This window comes from Diceros bicornis, chromosome 26 (genome assembly GCF_020826845.1).
Source record: "Diceros bicornis minor isolate mBicDic1 chromosome 26, mDicBic1.mat.cur, whole genome shotgun sequence".
Taxonomy (NCBI): Eukaryota; Metazoa; Chordata; class Mammalia; order Perissodactyla; family Rhinocerotidae; genus Diceros; species Diceros bicornis.
The window spans coordinates 5,719,401-5,729,840 of record NC_080765.1 but is presented as its reverse complement, the minus strand read 5'-3'; the positions used below and the strand labels follow the sequence as shown (position 1 = coordinate 5,729,840).

At 46.5% G+C, this 10,440-nt stretch overlaps 1 pseudogene; it reads right to left on the bottom strand.

Moving 5' to 3' along the window:
- Nucleotides 1-3,880: 3,880 nt before the first annotated feature.
- On the bottom strand, nt 3,881-10,440 carry LOC131422900 (uncharacterized; annotated as a pseudogene).

Here is a 10,440-nt window from a genome sequence, read left to right as displayed (position 1 = left end):
CCACATCCTCCCCCGCCTTATGTATTCCCATCTCTATCCCTTATTTTCAAGATGGTCCACTCCTGCTTCTTCTCTGCTCTGTATTCATTTTCTTCAAGACTTAACTGGTTGATCTTTCACCTTCAAGCTTGCCTTGACATCCACACTTCGTCGGTCAATCAACCTCTCATTCTTTCACCCAGGAAACATTTATTTAGCACCTTTTATGTGTGAGGTACTTTGGGACCAGTGATGAAAGACTCCATCCCACTCTACATGAGCATCAACTCCTCCTCTGACTAGTTCAAAACATTGCATTTTGTCCCTCATTTAATATGCATTTCATACTCTGTTATGATGTATTTGGTTTCACATACATATGACCTGTGTCCCCGTGAGATTCTCTGAAAATGTTCCTAGGTTCCTAGCAAGGAGAAAGCTCCAGAAATTGTCATCAGTGTCCCAAACGGGAGAAAACCTCTCAATCTACTTAATAGACAATCTCAGCAGGAGTTCTTATCATGGCTTCTGTTTTTGACTTCAGTTCCTCAGCTGTGTTTAGTTTCGTGGATCTTTTAAGAAGAATTCCTCAAAACTTAAAAGAAGCCGTCAAGGAATTCGAAGATTTCTTCAAAAATAAAAAGTGTGCGAGTTGTGGCTTTATTTTGTGTGACATGCATTTTAGTGTCTGTTTTTGTGTTTTGGTCTCTTGCTCCTAATTAGCTCTTTTTGTCATATATTCACCCAAGTGTGAAAGTTCCACGGGGCAGGGGCCAATGCTTCCCTTCCCTGCCATTCACATTTGTTCTTCACGGGAAGTTTATGGGAGAGCAGTTTGGAGACAGCGTCAAGCAGCATGAAAAGGAAACTTAGGAAATGTGTGTGAGTGGGAGGGCTGACAGTCAGTGTCCTGTGATGTGCCAGGCAATGCTCTTGGAGCTACACACATACTCTCATTGTCACAAGCACCTGTGACATGTGTAGTGATCTGTCCTCATTTTACAGATGAAGATACAGGAATATGCTCAAGTTCACAAGGCTTATAACTGGCAAAACTCTTATATATCCTCGACACTGAAATCTCTGGGAATGGTGGAACTCGTTGTGAGAGATAAGCAGCCAGGGAATCTCTTCAGACGCTTCAGCAGCTTATATGCTTGGAACACCTGTTTTCTTTGACAGAGTAAAGCAGGTCCAATCCCCTCCTTCCCAGCCATGGTTACATCCTTCCTGCCTCGACCCCCTCAAGCACACAGACAGCAGGGACAAGAGAAGCCTATGGCACATCAAGAATGGGTTTTCTTGCACTAAAGAGTCCTCATTTAAGAACTAGGTCTATAAGAACATAATTCAGGCCTGTTCTCCAGAAAGTAATTCACTGGAAATTAACCAAATTATCTGCAAAAGTTATGGACTAACTTGTCCAAAGAAACATTTAAAATTGTTCTCAATGAGCCGGCCCCATGGCTTAGTGGTTAAGTGCGCGCGCTCTGCTACTGGCGGCCCCGGTTCGGATCCTGGCAACCACCGACGCACCGCTTCTCCGGCCATGCTGAGGCCGCGTCCCACATACAGCAACTAGAAGGATGTGCAACTATGACATACAACTATCTCCTGGGGCTTTGGGGGAAAAAAAAAAGGAGGAGGATTGGCAATAGATGTTAGCTCAGAGCTGGTCTTCCTCAGCAAAAAGAGGAGGATTAGCATGGATGTTAGCTCAGGGCTGATCTTCCTCACAAAAAAAATAAACAAATAAAAAAAATAAAATTGTTCTCAAGTATAAGGGCTACTTATGTGCTCTGTGGAATCCAGCAAAAGATTAAAGTGCAAAGATGAGCAGGCTTGCAGAGCCTCATTTTGCACATCAAAGGGCGACCTGTGATGTGAGCCTTTGTCCTCTCACAATCTAGCCAGCATCCTTCTCCTGCCAACCAGAATGCTAACATTGGGTATGTCCTCGGTCTTCATTGGACCCTTTTTCCTGTAAAGAATTTATAATAACTATTCTGAAAGTGATGCTGGCCCTGATATCAGTTCCCCTACGTTAAACCCAGAATATAGGGGGTTAAAACCAAAAGCACTCCTCCTCTTTCCCGGCTTCTCTAAGTTACATTCATCTGTAAATATTGGTTTTTTCTAAACCTTTGTATCCTTGAACTTCACAAGGCAGATAGAAGTTACAAATTGTTCACCATCCACCACGGAGACGGCTGAAGGACACCCACCTGTGATTCCCTTATCCGCCATCCTCCTCCCTGCCAGCAGCCTCACAAGGCCAAAGGAAGGCTGATGGGAAAGCGCTGAGCAGCAAGGCCATAGGTTCCCCCTCCCTACAAGTAGCTACATATCTCACAACCTTTAAAACCCCTTGCCTCCCATCTTGCGGGAAGATGGGACAAATTTGAGAGCTCTTATCTCCCGGCTGATGTCACCCGAAATAAAAACTCTTTCCTTGCCATAAGCCTGGCATTCCAGTTTTATTTGGCCCCTCTTGTGTGGCGTGTAAAGAACCTGGATATGTATCCGGTAACAAAAGGTGAGGGTTCTTTTTAATTTTTTGATTCTTTGTTACTAGGATGAAAATATATGAGAGAGGTCTGGTTGTTGGAGACAAAGTAAGAAGTAGTCCTCTTCCTCTGTCCCAGCTGAGTTCCTTTCACATCACTGCAATTACCTGAAGGGAGTTTTTGTTCTGAGCCAACAGAAGCAATAATCCTCTGGGCCTTGTGTCTTCTATGAACATCTCCCTAGTTCATCTGATATGGGGGTGATACCTCAATTGGATCAAGCAGAAGAGCTCTGGGTTCCATTTCCCCATAGTTAAAAATAAAAATATGGGGGGCTGGCCCCGTGGCCAAGTGGTTAAAGTTCGGCACGCTCCACTTTGGCAGCCCAGGTTCATGGGTTCGGATCCCAGCACAGACCTACACCACTTATCGGCCATGCTGTGGTAGCGTCCCACATACAAAATAGAAGATTGGCACAGATGTTAGCTCAGGGCGAATCTTCCTCAGCAAAAAATAAAATAAAAATAAAAAACTAAAAAATAAATGAAAAGATGATCTCCTCATCTCAAGATCCTCAACTTAATTACATCTGTAAAGATCCTTTTTCCAAGTAAAGTAACATTTACAAGTTCCATGGATTAGGACTTGCTATCTTTGGGTGACCATTATTCAACCAATTACACTGGTACATCTTGAATGATGGTGAGATCTATTTGAGAGGCAGATTTAATTGGATCCGGAAGATGAAGCTTATTCTGCAATTCTTTTTTCACATCTATCAAATTTGCCCCTTCTCCATGACTATAAATGGTTACTGCTTCCAATGTGTTGATAGCATCCCTCTGTCACCAAGGGACCATAAGTAGTGACAAAGTATGGGTCACAGGCTGGTTGCTGGGGCAGGGACCTGGAAGCAATGGTAAGATAGATGGTGACCAGAAGTGAAATATCTTGATAGAGCAGAGATTTGAAGCATGGAAGAGAAACTGATTATGAATTTCTGACATGGGTGATTTCTTATTACACTCTCCTCTTCCTCTTCTTAGCAGTTGTCAGAAACCCACACTGGACCTATATGTGAAGGATGTACTCAGCAAGTCCTTTTTGAAGATTACACTGGCTACTGTTTACTGAATAAACATGACAGCTTACTATGTCATGTACAGTGCTTACTACTTTCACACACATTCTGTACCCAGAAGAATCTGAACTAGGAGTTACATCCCTATTTTATACATAAGAAAACAGACTTAGGGCCTCCAAGTAATTAAGTGGTGAAGCTAGGATTCTCACTGAAGCTCTGTCTGCCTCCAACGCCCTGGCTGCCTGCCCATTTACCTAAGAGTCATGTAGGTCATTCTAAGCTTTTCACAGACTTTCTTTCTTTTTTTTCATAATTGAGATTTTATTGGTTGTTTTGAGATCAGTACACAGACATTTCAATCTGTACGCAATTCTTAACATATGTACCAAAAATCTGAAAAATCATGTAGTTGTGATTCTTTTCTAAATGGTTATTCCAGTAACTTTCCAGCTTAAAATTTGGAGGCAAATTTCCCTTAACAGGATATCAAGTACCAATATCTTCAAATGTTGACACCTGTTACAGCATAAGACCCACTAATTCACAATTTAATATCATATCCACTACATACTCAAATTTTCAATCTTTCACAGCACATTGACAAAGTTACTAGGAAACTGGACTACCATGAGGAAAGATGTTATAGAGGGCACAAAATTCTGACAGGGAGAGCCAAGATCAAGGAGTGGTTTTCTTTAGGAAACACTTCTACCAAAAACAACATGGGAATAGAAGTAATTTAAAATGTTCAAGACATATTAAATGCACAACTGACCCCAAATTGCCATTTAGTATGCTTTATATGATAGGATATAAAAGCTATCCCCATCTCTGGAATGTTAGGCTGACACCCAAGACAATCAAAGCCTCCCATATTCAATATCCCACTATTTTCTGGTTGTACCAAAAAATAAACAACCCGCAAATGATCTCACCTCTTTAAAAAAAGCATTTACACTTAAAAAATGGGATGAACAAAAAAAATGGGATGAGGTGGGATTCCCCCCTTCTTAAAAAAGTTTCTAGAGCTACTAAAAAACTTGCATTTACAAAATGATAGAAATATTCCTCTGGATTGTACAAGGCAGACAGGGACCACTGATAAGACATGGTATAGGACATTAATCAGATCTGGCCTCTTTCTCTCTATCAGGGGCTGCACTCTTTTCATTTTTAGTTTCTCCGTTTTCTGCAGGTAAGTCTTCTTTAGTTTCTCGGTTAGCCTCTTCAGCCTGGTTTCCCTTTGTTCCTCTTTTCCCTTTTGTTTGCACTTTTCTGTCTGAAGATCTGTCCTTTCCTGCCGCCTTTTTCGGCTTGTTTCCACTTTTGCAGGAGCAGGGTTAGCGGACAACCTCGCCGATCTCCTCTTGGGCTCCTCCTTCGCCGCGCCCTTGGCGGAGCTGGCCTTCCTCTTGGGCGTCGTGGCGGCGGGGCCGACGCGTGCCGGGTGCCTGTGGGCCGCGCCCCCTAGACCCCTCGCGAAGCTGGGCTGCGTGGCCGCTGCCGCTCCTTCCGCCGCCCGAGCTGCTGGGACCAGCCTTCCTTTCCTGACCACAGAGATTAATGACGTTTGCCTTTTCTGTTTACTGTCTTAGACCCAAAGTTGACAACCAAGAATGAGCCAAGTATTCCAAGATGGGCTGATTGTGAAGCAGCAGAGACGAACGGAAGATTTGGTGAGTCTTATAAATCTAGGAGCTATTACAAACAGAGCAGCAAAATTCCACGAGAGAGAGAGAGAGAGAGAGCAAGTGTCGCCTTCCTCCAGGTTATGTTCTAGCAGACAACAGTCATCCCCAGAAAACCCCCCATTGGAGAAAAAGCTTATAGCCATAAGAAAGTTGACAGAAGTGTTGGGGGCCAGCCCAGTGGTGTAGTGGTTAAGTTCAGCGCACTCTGCTTCCACAGCCCAGGTTCATGGGTTCGATTCCCAGTACAGAGGTACACCACTAGTCATCCACGCTGTGCTGGCAACCCACATACAAAAGAGAGGAAGATTGGCACACGTTACCTCAGGGTGAATCTTCTTCAGCAAAAATAAAAAAAAGTTGGCAGAAGTGGTTGCTCAGCCATTAGTAATCATCAGGAAATCCCCAGAGTAAAGAAAGCCTACATATGTAGTGACTGTGGGAAAACCTGCCATCAGAAGCCCCACCTTATAATGCAAGTGAGAAACCTACGGGAGAGAAGCACTTTGAGTGTAATGAATGCGGGAAAGCGTCCACCGGGATCCCACCTTTACCCAGGATTGGAAGATCCATACTGGGCAGAAGCCATTGAAGTGCAGGGGACTGTGGAAAATCCTTCAGGCAGAACTCTCACCTCATTCACTCTAGAGAGAAACCATATAAACGTTGTGAGTGTGGAAAAGCCTTCAAGAATTGCTTATGGCTTTCTCAAAAGGATACACACTGGAGAGAAACCTTATTCTTGTTACCAGTGTGAGAAAACCTTTTGTCTTAGCAAAGATCTAACCATACATCAGAGGTTCCCCACTGGAGAGAAACCTCATCAATGCAATGACTGTGAGAAAACCTTCTATCAGAAATCAAGTCTGATCACACCTCAGAGGGTGCACACTGGGGAGAAACCTCATACATGCATTCTTTGGGGGAAACTTTCTGGCAGAGATCAAGTCTCATTATACACCAGAGAATCCACACTGGAGAGAAAACTTATAAATACAATGATTGTGGGAAAGCCTTCTGCCAAAGTTCAAACCTTATCACACACCAAAACATTCAGGTCAGAGAGAGGCCCCATGCATGTGATCGGTGTGAGACAACCTTCTCTTTGAGGAGGGATCTCACCAACATCAGGGTGTTCACACTGGAGAGAAGCCTTATCAATGCAAACAGTGTGAGAAAAGCTTTTGTCAAAGGTCAAATCTTCTCACCTCTCAGTGTCCACACTGGAGAGAGACCTTACGCCTGTGACCAGCGTGGGAAAGCATTCTGCCTTAGCAGGGATCTCAGTGGACACCAGCACGTCCACGTGACAGAGAAACTTTGAAAATGCCTCTGTATGAGAAAGCTTCCAGCCAGAGCTCAAGCCTTATCAATCTTCAGAGTGTCCACACTGGAGAGAGGCCCCCTGCCTGTGGTCAGTGTGAGAGAACCTTCCGTCTTAGGAGGGACCTTACCAAGCACTTGAGAGTTCACTTAAAGGGGAGCCTTGAGAGAGCCTTCAAGCACGGTTAGGATTCTACCTCATATACAGTATCTATGTGATACTAGGTTATTATAATTTAGGATCCCCACCCCAGAGAGGGGCCCTGTGATTGTTATAAATGGGACGCATCCGGCCTCAGGCACATACAGTCACCCAAACTTGTACTCCAGGAAACCTCGCGCATCTGATGAATCAAAGACTCCAACATTGTGAATGCACTTAATGCCCCTCAATTCTACACTTAAAAATGGTAAAATTGGGGCCAGCCCGGTGGCGCAAGCGGTTAAGTGTGCACGTTCCGCTGCGGCGGCCTGGGGTTCGCCAGTTCGGATCCCGGGTGCGCACCGACGCACTGCTTGTTAAGCCATGCTGTGGCGGCGTCCCATATAAAGTAGAGGAAGATGGGCATGGATGTTAGCCCAGGGCCAGTCTTCCTCAGCAAAAAGAGGAGGATTGGCATTGGATGTTAGCTCAGGGCTGGTCCTCCTCACAAAAAAAAAAAAAAAAAAAAAAAGGTAAAATTGATGTTATGTATATTTTACCACAATTTTAAAAATTGCCCAAAAAAAGTATGTTATGCTTGGTGTATGCAAGAAATCCCATTTTGTACCCCAAAAAAAGGCTCTCACAGATGTCTGAATCATATTCTGCAACTGTGGAGTCTAACTCGTGAGAAATTTAGAGTAGTTAAAAAGGGAAGATGTCTTATGGTGGCTCAACAGTATATCTAAACTCGAAATTCCGCTCACAGCAAACATGAGACTAGTCTGAAAGTTTGTAAATGTTCTTTAAAGATCACCTGAGGGTTGTTGTCTCTGTCTAGAAAGACACCACAGGACCTGTTTGGCATCTCTCTAAATCATGAAATGCTCCCAGCAGGCCCTAGGGCTGATATGAATGATGAGTAAGTTTCCTGAGCACATTCCACATGCAGCCTCTCTGCAGTCACTTGACTGGCTTGCTCTCATCTAAGCCTCATAAAACTCCACAAAGCAATTACTGTTTATAGAAGTGAAAACTGAGGCTTAAGGAAGGTGAGTAATCTGCCAAAGGGTCACTCACAGCAAGACAAGGGGCAAAGCTAAGAATATCTGACTCCAGAACCCACCGTGTTGGCTCCATACGGATATGGACCATTTCTTTAAAAAACAAGTTTCAATGGCAGTTAAGCTGACCGTCAAAGAGATTTGTGGTAAGATAGCATTGAAAACAGATTGTGAAGTCAAGAGAAGTTGGAAATGACTTAAGAGGTAATGCCCATGAAACCAAGGATCTGATCGGATTCAAGTTTGTATCAATTCTACCAGGACCTGATCACATTTTGAGTTCATTATGCTATTCGTTGACAATCAATCAATCAATCAATCCACACACAAACACTGAGTCCTTGTTGCCTTTCCAGCCATAGCTAAGTAACAGCCCGTCTTTAGGGCACATCGATTTCATTCCTAGTCCAGATCTTCCTTTGCTGCTCTCCAACATGATTCCTTGGGGCCAGAGTGAGCCCTCGTCAATGGAAGTCAGACCACCATTGCTCTGCTGAAGCCCTCCTGTGGCTCCCGGCTCACTCAGGGAACAGGAACAAATGAATGTGCAACCTTCATGTGTGATGTGTGTGATAGCCAAATGTCTGCTATTAACACCCAGCCTCTTTTTGTCATCCCCGGACCCCCGAGCCCCAGGGCCCAGTGACTGGGAGCTCCCTCTGAAGTCATTCCTTTACCTCCAGACAACCTGACCGTTGGACCCAACCTCTCTCGCCGCAGCTTCCCCTCTGGCCCCTGACCCTGAGCTCTTATCACCTCTCCCCTGGCATAGCCCTTCCTGATTTTTCCTGAGCACTCACACCTCCACTGACTCCCAACTCTAACACCCTCTAAGTGTGGCGCCAAACCAAGCATGATTCTCCACACTCGTCCCTCCCGTGTGGAAGGGGCTCTCACCTTCCGCATTCTGTCTACAGAACCTCAGAGCCCAATGGCTTTGTTGTCAGGCACGTTGTGTTGTGGGACTCAGCTACAACTAAACACTTTTCACTGAATCAACTTGCTTATAAACCTCCTTTGACTTCCTGGTACCTGTAGGAAGGAGACAAGTCCTTGGCTTCCAATCTGACCCTAACCAGGGTCTCCCACCTCATCTCCTGGGGGACCCTCTCCTCTCCCACCTGCCCTCCTTTCCCCCAACACCTGCTCCAGCCACCCTTCTCCACGGGGATCAGTGCACCTGATGTTTCACCACCATGAAACAGACGCCCCCTCTCTTCACCCTTCAACCTCATCTCTGAGGGGTCTCCAGATTGGTCAGCAGAGCCATTCTTCCTGCTTTGGTAAATTTACCTCAGTGGCTCTGAAACTGAGGATGAAGGAGTTAAAATTTCCCTGGACTAGGGTGAAACTGTGCTTTATACCCACAAGGTTAACATGGGAAACAAAATAACCAAAGTTTCTGAGCTTGCCTTGCAGAACAGCAGGAGGACCGCTGATAAGAGAGGAATTGCTGACAGCCCCCACCTGACTAAGCATCTTGGAGGAACGTTGAGAAGCTAAAATGACTGATTATAAACTTTAGATGTCAAAGACAAAATCCACGGCAGGCAACACACAGAACAGTCACGCCTGTGCGGAGGACTCTTAGAACTTCAGCCCCCAAGGCCACATGCTCCCCCTCCCCTACCTAAAACCCCAAATAAAAACCCTTGCTTGTAGCTTTTCAGGTAGTTCGGGATTACAGCATTAGCTGCCCGTTCTCCTTGCTCAGCGCTTTGCAATAAAATTCCTACTTTCTTCCACTACACCCAGTGTCAGAGATGGGCTTGCCGTGCGATGGGTGAGCGAACTCACTTCAGGTTCGATATCAGCTCCGGGTCTGGCTACTCTACTACAGTGCTCCTCTGGCCTCTGCCGACCTCTCTTACCTGGGACTGTGTCCCCACACCCCGCCCAGTGCCAGCACCTAAATCAGCTTGTCTGGGGATGAAGTGAGGGGTTTAGGGAGTCACTGGCCGCTGGAGTTCAGAAATGTTGAACAAGGGGCTGCATGTTGTAACACATTCAAGCATCATGTGAAAGGGGTGGATGTACAGACCAGGAAAGGGAGAGATTGTTGCTTTCGTACTTTCATCCAGGCATCCACCTTGTGGATTGCCAGCTGACCTGACGGAAGATTTAAGTCAGGGGTTCCCAAACTTGATCGTGCATCAACATCACCTGCGGAGCTAAAGGAACCGGGAACACTGCAGGCCCCGCCCCCAACTGCCCGATCCTACCCCTGGGCAGTGCGGGGGTCTTCGGACCCTGGAAACCCAGCCAGGCTCCTGGGGAGCCAGCGCCACAGTCTGCAGCATCCCGGGGTTTGGACGTGGCCAGATGCGCGGACACCGCGGTTTCCCCAGCGAGTCCCGCACTGCCCGGCTCCGCAGGGCGCCGGGACCCAGGCTCACTCGGAAGGGGGGGTCCGGAGGCCGGCTGCGGCAGGGGAGGGGGTGTCGCGTTGGTCCCCGGGCTCCCGACGCGTCCAGACAGGGTGTGGGGAGGGGACGCTCCCGCCTGGGGGCTCCAGGCCCCTCCCAACTGACCGTCTCCGCGCCGGGCTCGGGTCGCCCTCTCCCGGACAGGCGGGGACGCGCGCGGTCTCCGAAGACCCGGTCACCTGCTCGGTGCCCTTCTGATCAGCCCCTCGGAGGAGCTCCCAAACCAT